General features: G+C 42.2%; 1 protein-coding gene across 1 annotated transcript in view; it reads left to right on the forward strand.

Moving 5' to 3' along the window:
* The window catches only part of CNTNAP2 (contactin associated protein-like 2), a 1244457-nt gene that overhangs the window by 1211819 nt on the left and 24451 nt on the right, over positions 1 to 8187 (forward strand). The gene's annotated exons all lie outside the window — the stretch shown is intronic.

Genomic DNA, 8187 nt, shown 5'->3' on the forward strand with positions numbered 1-8187 from the left:
TCTTGTCGGCGTTGCATCTTGGACTAACTTGATGTACTGCTTTCGTGTAAAAGCGTATGATAATGAGCAAGCATAATGAGGTGCTGTAATTCTAATTTATTTATTTTTTTTTTATATTTATTGCTGCTTTTCCTGTCCCTCCAAAGAAATCCCTTAGGTTTGAGATTAGAAACACCTGAAGCTGGGTTTGTGTTTGGGGTGGGAGCACTTGCTACAGTTTGTTAATAAAGCCATCCTACTGCAAATTGCATCCTACCCTTAGAGCCTACTCCAGAATATTGTTCCATGCCTGAATGTAATAATAATTAATAATAATAAGCATGCTAGTAGGGCACAGTTTGATTTGGGTCAGCCGGCAGAGTTGAGTTTACACCATCTAATGAGATGCAAAGGCAGTCGGTGAGTTAGTCCCTGCATGTTGCCTGCTCCTGTGCTTCCATCATCCCTGCACGCACCCAGCTCTGTTCTCTTTTTGTCAGAACGTCTGTTATCATTACCTGCTGAGTAAGCCTGTGGATGAGCAAATCATAGAAATTGCAAAAATGTGCGCACTGAGGATGGCAGGCATGTAATATCCCGCATCTGATCTGAAAAGCCATAAAGGTCTGGTCCAGCTGTGTGTTAAACCCGAGACTGGTGGGACTGGGAGCAGAAGCGTGCTTCCTTGCTGTTTCTGATGGAGTGAAATTTGTTCACTTATTTCTTTCATCCCCAGTGTATCTGTTGAACGAGGGAGCGTTTTTTGGTTTCCGGATCACAGTGTTTGCTTTTAAATTTCATTCTTTATGGAATCGTGGTTTCCACTGCCTAAAGCAAACCAGTGATTGAGAGCACTCTTTTTAGGTGATGTAGTTGGTTCTCCTCGAATTTTGGTACAGTGCAGTCCTCTAATGGTGAGGGAGTGCAGTGCTTTCCACACCTGGGAAGTTCAGACCCTCAGTTACCTTGCCAGGCGTTAAAAATGAGCTGCAGGAGGTTGATTGTCCTAAAGTGGGTGGTTCAGCACTGGAACTCACTGGCCTGGGATGCTGTGGAGGCCAGAAGCATTAATGGTTTCCAAAAAAGGTTGGACACCTTCACGGGAGACGGTTCTGCCAGTAGCTAAATATAAAAGGCAAGATGCAAACTTCATCTCAGAAGGGTTTAAAGCCCGTGTTTATGAGAAGCTGAAAACGTATTCTGGGAGATGATTATTTTATGTGCCCCGGGCTGTTATACTATTTTTGAATCATCTACTATCAGTCACCTGTTTTTTGAAGAGAGAACAATGAACTAGATAAGTCTATCTAAAGTGACTGCTAAATTTTTATGATAATTTGGCATTGTGCATCTAATAGCAGTACATTTCAGGAGTGCATTTATTGCACATAAGCATGTTCCAGCAGAGGAAATACAAAAAGGTATTTCACATGAGCATAGTTGTAACAAAGAAAAGAGGCAAAAGCCTTTAGCGTTTCTTGGATCAACCCCATCATTGACTTTGAGACATAATAGAGACTGTTCAAATATAAATTGCTCAGCTTCAAATTGTGAAGCATACAATACTGGAAAAAAAGCATAAAAGAAATTCCTTCTAAGAAATGAAATTGATTCTTTTCTTCCTGCACTGTCCTACAGTATTTTTCCAATTGTTAAAATAAATGGTATTTTTTGGTACTACATATAGATTGGTATTGTCTATACAAAAAGTAGAGGTTTTGCTCTGGGAAAAAATAAATTCTGAATGGATAAGTAAAGCAAACAGAATGAAAATGCTGGAAGAAAAGTGACCTATTAAGTTGTAGCATTCTCATCCTTGCTGGCATTCTGCTTTTCATTTGCCTGCTATTTTCAGGCTTTTGATAACTGAATTAAAATTACCACTACTTATAAAGGTCATTGCTAGTTCAGAATGTGCCGGTGTGCATATCTTCTGAAAAAAAAGTCAGTTCCCAAAAAACTTTGGGATGAAATGGACTGAATTCCAACATTGTAGGTGCAATAGCCGTGGATTTTGTTTGAATTATCTTTATCTTTACCTGGAGATTCTAACATCCCTTTTTTGTTTGAATTAAATAAATAAGAAAAATTGTGTGGGACTTACTAAGAAGTTTTATCTTTACCTGGAGATTCTAACATCCCTAAAAGTCGTTTCTTAACCTTTTTTCCTTTATAATAAAAAATAAAAAACCGGAAAACTTTTAAGAATACTGAAGGTTAGCATGAGGTGTACATGATATATGAATAAAAATAATGCATTACTAAAAAGTCATTTCCCATTTTAGTTTCATACCATGAATTTTCTTCAAATATTTATCCATCTCCAAGTAAGACAGTAAGATAAGCAAGAGAGGAGGCAAAAGAGGGAATTTCAGCCTGCCCGCTCTCTGATGAGACTGCAGTTTTATTAAGATATTTGAGGCTGGTGATATAGAATGAAGTGCAGTATGAGGACATTTGCAAATAATCACAGAAGGGTACCCATTAAACCACAAAGTAATAACCAGACTGAAATTGTATTATTTTAATATAGTTCTAACGAAAGCACAGTATAACTAAACGCACTGGAGTTTGGCCAAGACACATTACATTTGACTACAGGCGGCAAGAGTCTTATTTGATTATTTATTTCTTTTCTGGCCTGAGTTAATGGTTCAGCCAGCCTCCCTAAGACATAAAAGCACATTTAGGCAAACCATATGAATGAAACTGCATATTTCTGTTGCATAGTGATGCTACCTCTATCTATTTTACATCCTTCTCTAAGAGTTATGAAAGATGCTGGGAAGATTATTTATATGAACATAAATTAGAATGGGCATATACATCTTGCTGGAATACAGTCTCCCAGCCAATTCTGAGCGTGTTTTGTCTGTGATAACAACTTTTATTTTTTCGTAGTGATATCTATGGTGATAAAATTACTCACTTATTTTGTCATTCATTTAGATTTGTGGGTTGCTCGTGGGTGTTTTTTTTTAAAGAAATTTTGGCTGTGTAATTTTTTCTCCTCCCCCATCATCTGCTTCCTCTCGCTCTGCTAGAGCCTGCCCGCAGACAGCAAGTAGATGAAACGTTTCATTCTTTGTTGTGGAAGAAACACCTGGTGGTGGCTCTCCTTCTGCTGCCCTCCAACCATCATCCCATTGCTCTTGCATCGTGTGAAGAGGATAAAGGATGAGATAGAAAAAAAAAAAAAAAGATAGTTCTTGAAGCTAACTGTGAGATTAACTGTTATGCAGTTTTGCCTTGAGGCCTGCTGGTGTCTGCGGCCTGGGTTACATCACTGGACACTGAGCACTTTGCTTCTCAGTCAAAAGGTTTCTCTTAGCCCTGGGGAGGGTTTGCAGTCAAGGTACACGGTACAGCCTGGCTGGACCAGCTCAGGCTGTCGTCCAGGTGGGTGTCCTTTGTCTTTAGCTCTCCGTATATTTGGGATTCCTGCTTTAAACCACAGGCTGAGCTTCTTGCTGCTGGTACCCGGGGAGAATGATTTGGCTGTCTAGAGGAGAAATAAAATGTTACACAAGTGTATGAAATGACTGTGGTACCACTCACAGCTGGTTACAAAGGGTAATGCACGTTGAGGCCACTCTTCCTCCAAACTGGTGGGGGTTTTGGTCCCACTGGCACAGTGCTGTTTGCTCCCATTGAGGTTCTGCCCCCAGGGGAATGCTTCTCGGGGACCACTCTTCAGTGGGAGCATTTGGAGACTTCTGCCAAAATCAAGAATTCCAGTTGATGTCTGCTTGTCAGGCACCGTTCCGCAGCATCAGAAGGGTCTCTAGAAACTTGGTATTTCTTCTCTTTTGCCCTGATTTTGCACTGTTCCATTACCCTTGGGAGAGCTTTCCTTTTTTATCGATAGAAACGTGCGGTACGATCTGTTCCTCCGCTAGTGACCTTTCCGAAGTCATTAGAAGTTTGTGGGATGTTACAAAAAACTATTTCATGTTATTTTCACCTTAAAAGCAATGCCCATACCTTTTTCACTTAGATCTCAAAACATCTCAAGTGAGACACATCTTGACTAGAGGGCAGGGGGAGGTGTCTGTGTCCTGCTAAGAGGCAGCGTAACCTTGACTCAAGGTTACACAGTGACTCAGTGGCACAATGTGAAGAATAGTACTCGTTTCCTTGAAAGAGTGATGCTCACTCTTACTGTTGGCCTTAGTTTTGTGGAGTTTTACAAGGCAATTGCTAAGCATCCCTCTAATCCCCTTTTCGTTAAAAGGCAGTGTGAATTCCTAAATAATAACTGCCGTTGGCTCCATATGAAATTTTAAAATGGAAAATTCCAGGAAATCATACATCCAGTGTGAAATCTTGAAATATTCGATAACTATACCATCAATACAGAAAAAAAATCCAAGTTGCTGTTCTCAAACCCCCTTCATTTGTGGCAATGTGAAACCAGGCTGCTGTCGAATAACATCTCCATTTCATAGCATTCCTCACAGACCCTTTTTTTTTGACTGAGAAGCTGCAGTCCAGCACTGGTCTTTATTATTTCTGCAATAACGGGACTCTGATAGGAGTACAGTTCACATTGAGGATTTACTGTCTGCATTACAGCATGACCTGAAAGCTGTAGCTCCTCTGCCAGAGGCTGGGTTTTGGACACGCTCCAGGCCCACAGCGCAGCTTTCAGGCCGGCTCAGGTTCTCTAATCCTGTGTATTTTTCACCTGGTTCAATCATTTCCAGCTTGGGCGGAAAGTATCAGAAAAATTTAATAAAGAAATGGCCTTTGTTTCAGCAATGCTGACAAAGCTGCTGCTGCAACTGAAACATGCACTAAGCTGGTACAGTCTTCATAAGTAATTTTTCTTTTCTTGCACTGTGGATAAAGCCATTCCTGAAGTGTCAGGCAGCAAATGAAAGCACTATGTGTTTGCTGTGCAACATGTCAGTTGGCACTGCTGGGTTGGTGTTACTTCCTTTGGTTTCTGGCAGAGTGTTTCATACACCACAAATAGCATCTTCTCCATATTTCAGTGGGTGGTCAGGGAGTTTGTCAGTCTAGACATAAACCATCTAAACATAATTATTCCGTACGAGCTATAATTTCTTAAAAAAGAAAACCATAAAAGTTGCAATACGTAAGATGAAGTTAGAAAGAAAATGTTAAAATAGCCACATCAGGCTATTTTGAAAGGACCATAGAATCATAGAATAGAATCATAGAGTTGCCCAGGCCGGAAGGGACCTCCAAAGGCCATCTAGTCCGACCCCCCCGCAGTCAGCAGGGACACCCCCAACTAGACCAGGTTGCCCAGGGCCTCATCGAGCCTCTCCTTGAATATCTCCAGGGATGGGGCCTCAACCACCTCCCTGGGCAACCTGTTCCAGTGCTCCACCACCCTCACAGTGAAGAACCCTCTCCTCATCTCCAATCTAAACCACGTCACACAATAGGGCCATACCTTCAGGGCAGTACCTGAAGGCTCTGGAAAGCAATCAGGTGTAGATGTGTCTGAAGGTACCTGACTTAGGGATCTGGTCAGGGGTCCCAGGACAAATGGGATGGAAAGTCTCTCACAACGTGTGCCAGAAGAGGGAGTGACGGGATGGCTGTCCCAGCCCCATGGGGGCTGGAGGCCACCTTGCAGCTTCTCACCCTATTTACTCCGTCCCCACAGGCTGCGTGTGTGGGATTTCAGTTTTCGTATAAAGAGGAATTGATAGTCGATTGCACTTGGGTCCTGTGAAGCCCAAGTCCCTGTTGTCAGCAGCCGCTCGCCCCGGCACCGCTGTGACAGGTTCTCCATCAATGAGCATCATGTCCCACCGGTCCCGGTGTCCGGAGAACGGTTCATGCTGGCTCAGGTTTGAGTGATGGAGGAAATGCAGCTCCTGTTGTTCGGTACTCACTCTGTACCCCTTGCTTTGCCGCCACAGAGGCTGACGTTAAAAGCCAAGGAGGTGTCAGCTCAGCACCCGTCTGTGCCCTGTGGTTTTACATCAACTGCAGCTCATTAAACGTTGTTCTGGGAGTTTGGCTGCTTTGCTTTGTGCTGCAGGTGTTTGGCATATCCGATACCATTTGTGGTATCTACACAGTTAAGTGGTATTAATATGCTTTTTTTTTAATGGAAATTGCTGATCTTAGGACAGAGAAGATATAAAGAGCCAGTAAGTGAGCAGGGGTGGGATCTTCATACTGGAGGACGTGCATCAGAAGACCCAGGTTTCCTTTTGTTTCCCTTTATTTGGTGTTATCCTCATTTTGGCTGTACAGAAGTTGCTACTGACATGGACTTTTCAGCCCCATGGCTTTGGTGTATACATAGATAGATAGATAGATAGATATACATCACCCCAAGTAGGCTCTCCCTATGACTGTGTACTGTATGCACAAGCTAAGTTACATATTCTCTCGCTTTTATTACCCCACACCAGTACTCGGGTATCGGCATGTGCCAGGGTTCGATGTTCCATTGAACTGCTCCATCTAGACATCAAATACTGCAAATAAGAGAAAGTGCTTTAGTAATTACACCACCCCAAGTAGGCTCTCCCTATGACTGTGTACTGTATGCACAAGCTAAGTTACATATTCTCTCGCTTTTATTACCCCACACCAGTACTCGGGTATCGGCATGTGCCAGGGTTCGATGTTCCATTGAACTGCTCCATCTAGACATCAAATACTGCAAATAAGAGAAAGTGCTTTAGTAATCCCAGTGGACCGTGACTTCTTGAAATCAATAGCTTTCTTTCAGCAGAGTCTAAACTGCTTTCTATTATGTGGAGCCTGACACAGTAACTCAGAGATGCTTAAGATGCCAATTGGGCTGATCTTTGAGCAGCGGGTAATGTAACAAGATATTTTTCTGAGTACAGGGGACATGAGAGCACATGGTGCTTTATTTCAAAGAGAAAAATCTATTGCTAAGGTTGACCCAAAAAGCAATTAGTGGTTCATTTAATTGAATCGGTGAATTCACCTGTGCAGTCTGTTAAAATACTATATAAGATAATTTAGGGTCAATTTAGTTCAGCTAGCTGAAGGGTTATAGAGATTTACAACGGATTACCTTCTATCTACCCACTGAGTGGATGCTTAATCTTAAGTGAAATAGCAGAGCATCCTGGTAGTTCAGCCAGAAATACCGCCCTGTGCCAAAGCTGGGCTTCTCCCACTACCAATATGGCTACTGTCCAGAATCATTAAGCTGTTCTTTTTCTGGGCGTAAATGGGCACATATAAATAGGTCATTGTCCTAAATCCAAACAGCTGGATTTTTCACCATTTTCAAAGCAAAACTCAAATGATGTCTTGTGTAAATTGTGTAAGAAGCAGTCTTTAGTCAATTGAACCGAAACGGCTTTGGTTGTGCTGCTGAGACTTTCCTTTGTTTAAAAGGCATCTTTTGTCACAACCAAAATCACTCAAGTATATAGTACTTCTCCCTGTCCCACAATGTGCTGCTTCAAGCAGAGCTGTCCCACTATCAAAGAAGAAAGAAGAGCTAGATGGCTGTAACATTTACTGAGAGCCTTGCCGTGCTAAAAGTACCCTTAGCTATGCATTATTTCTACCTTGAAAGGCATCACTGGAAAATTCCAAGGGAATTCATAGCAGGATATTTATTACATACATTGTTGTGTGTACCCACAGTCTGTACTTCAAGTTCTGTTACATTTCCTTCCTAATGGAACATAATTCACAATAAATAGATCCTCTGTGTGTGTGTTGAACACTATGCAGGGTTCAGAATTTATTGTAACTTTCTGTATTGATCTGCATTTCAGAGCCCTATAGGGAAAAAAAAAATGTACAGGTGAGCTAGAGTAGAAAAGATGTTCAGCACCTATGTTTAATAAAACCGGGTTTTTTAGGTTTACAAAGTTTTGCAGTGGGAGTGTTTCTCTCTTCTCTCAGGGCTGACTCCCTCTCCTCTCCCTCTTCCTGAGGTCAGTGAATAGCACAGTCCAAGGCTGTCTTTCCCGGTGTGGCATGGTGGCACAGCGCTGTGCTGGACTGTGTGGGTTTGTGCTGCAGAGCCTCCTGCACTTGCGAGCCATTATGGGATCCTCACGTGGGGAGGATTACATAAATAGAAAGCGTTTCTGTTTCATCTGTCAAAAACCTGCTCAGGGCTGTGGGACCAATTACATCTTTTTTTCTTTCTGCTAAATCAGGCTATCATAGAATCATAGAATTGCCCAGGCCAGAAGGGACCTCCAAAGGTCATCTAGTCCC

Source organism: Calidris pugnax, unplaced genomic scaffold (genome assembly GCF_001431845.1).
Source record: "Calidris pugnax isolate Ruff unplaced genomic scaffold, ASM143184v1 scaffold71, whole genome shotgun sequence".
In the NCBI taxonomy this organism is placed as follows: Eukaryota; Metazoa; Chordata; class Aves; order Charadriiformes; family Scolopacidae; genus Calidris; species Calidris pugnax.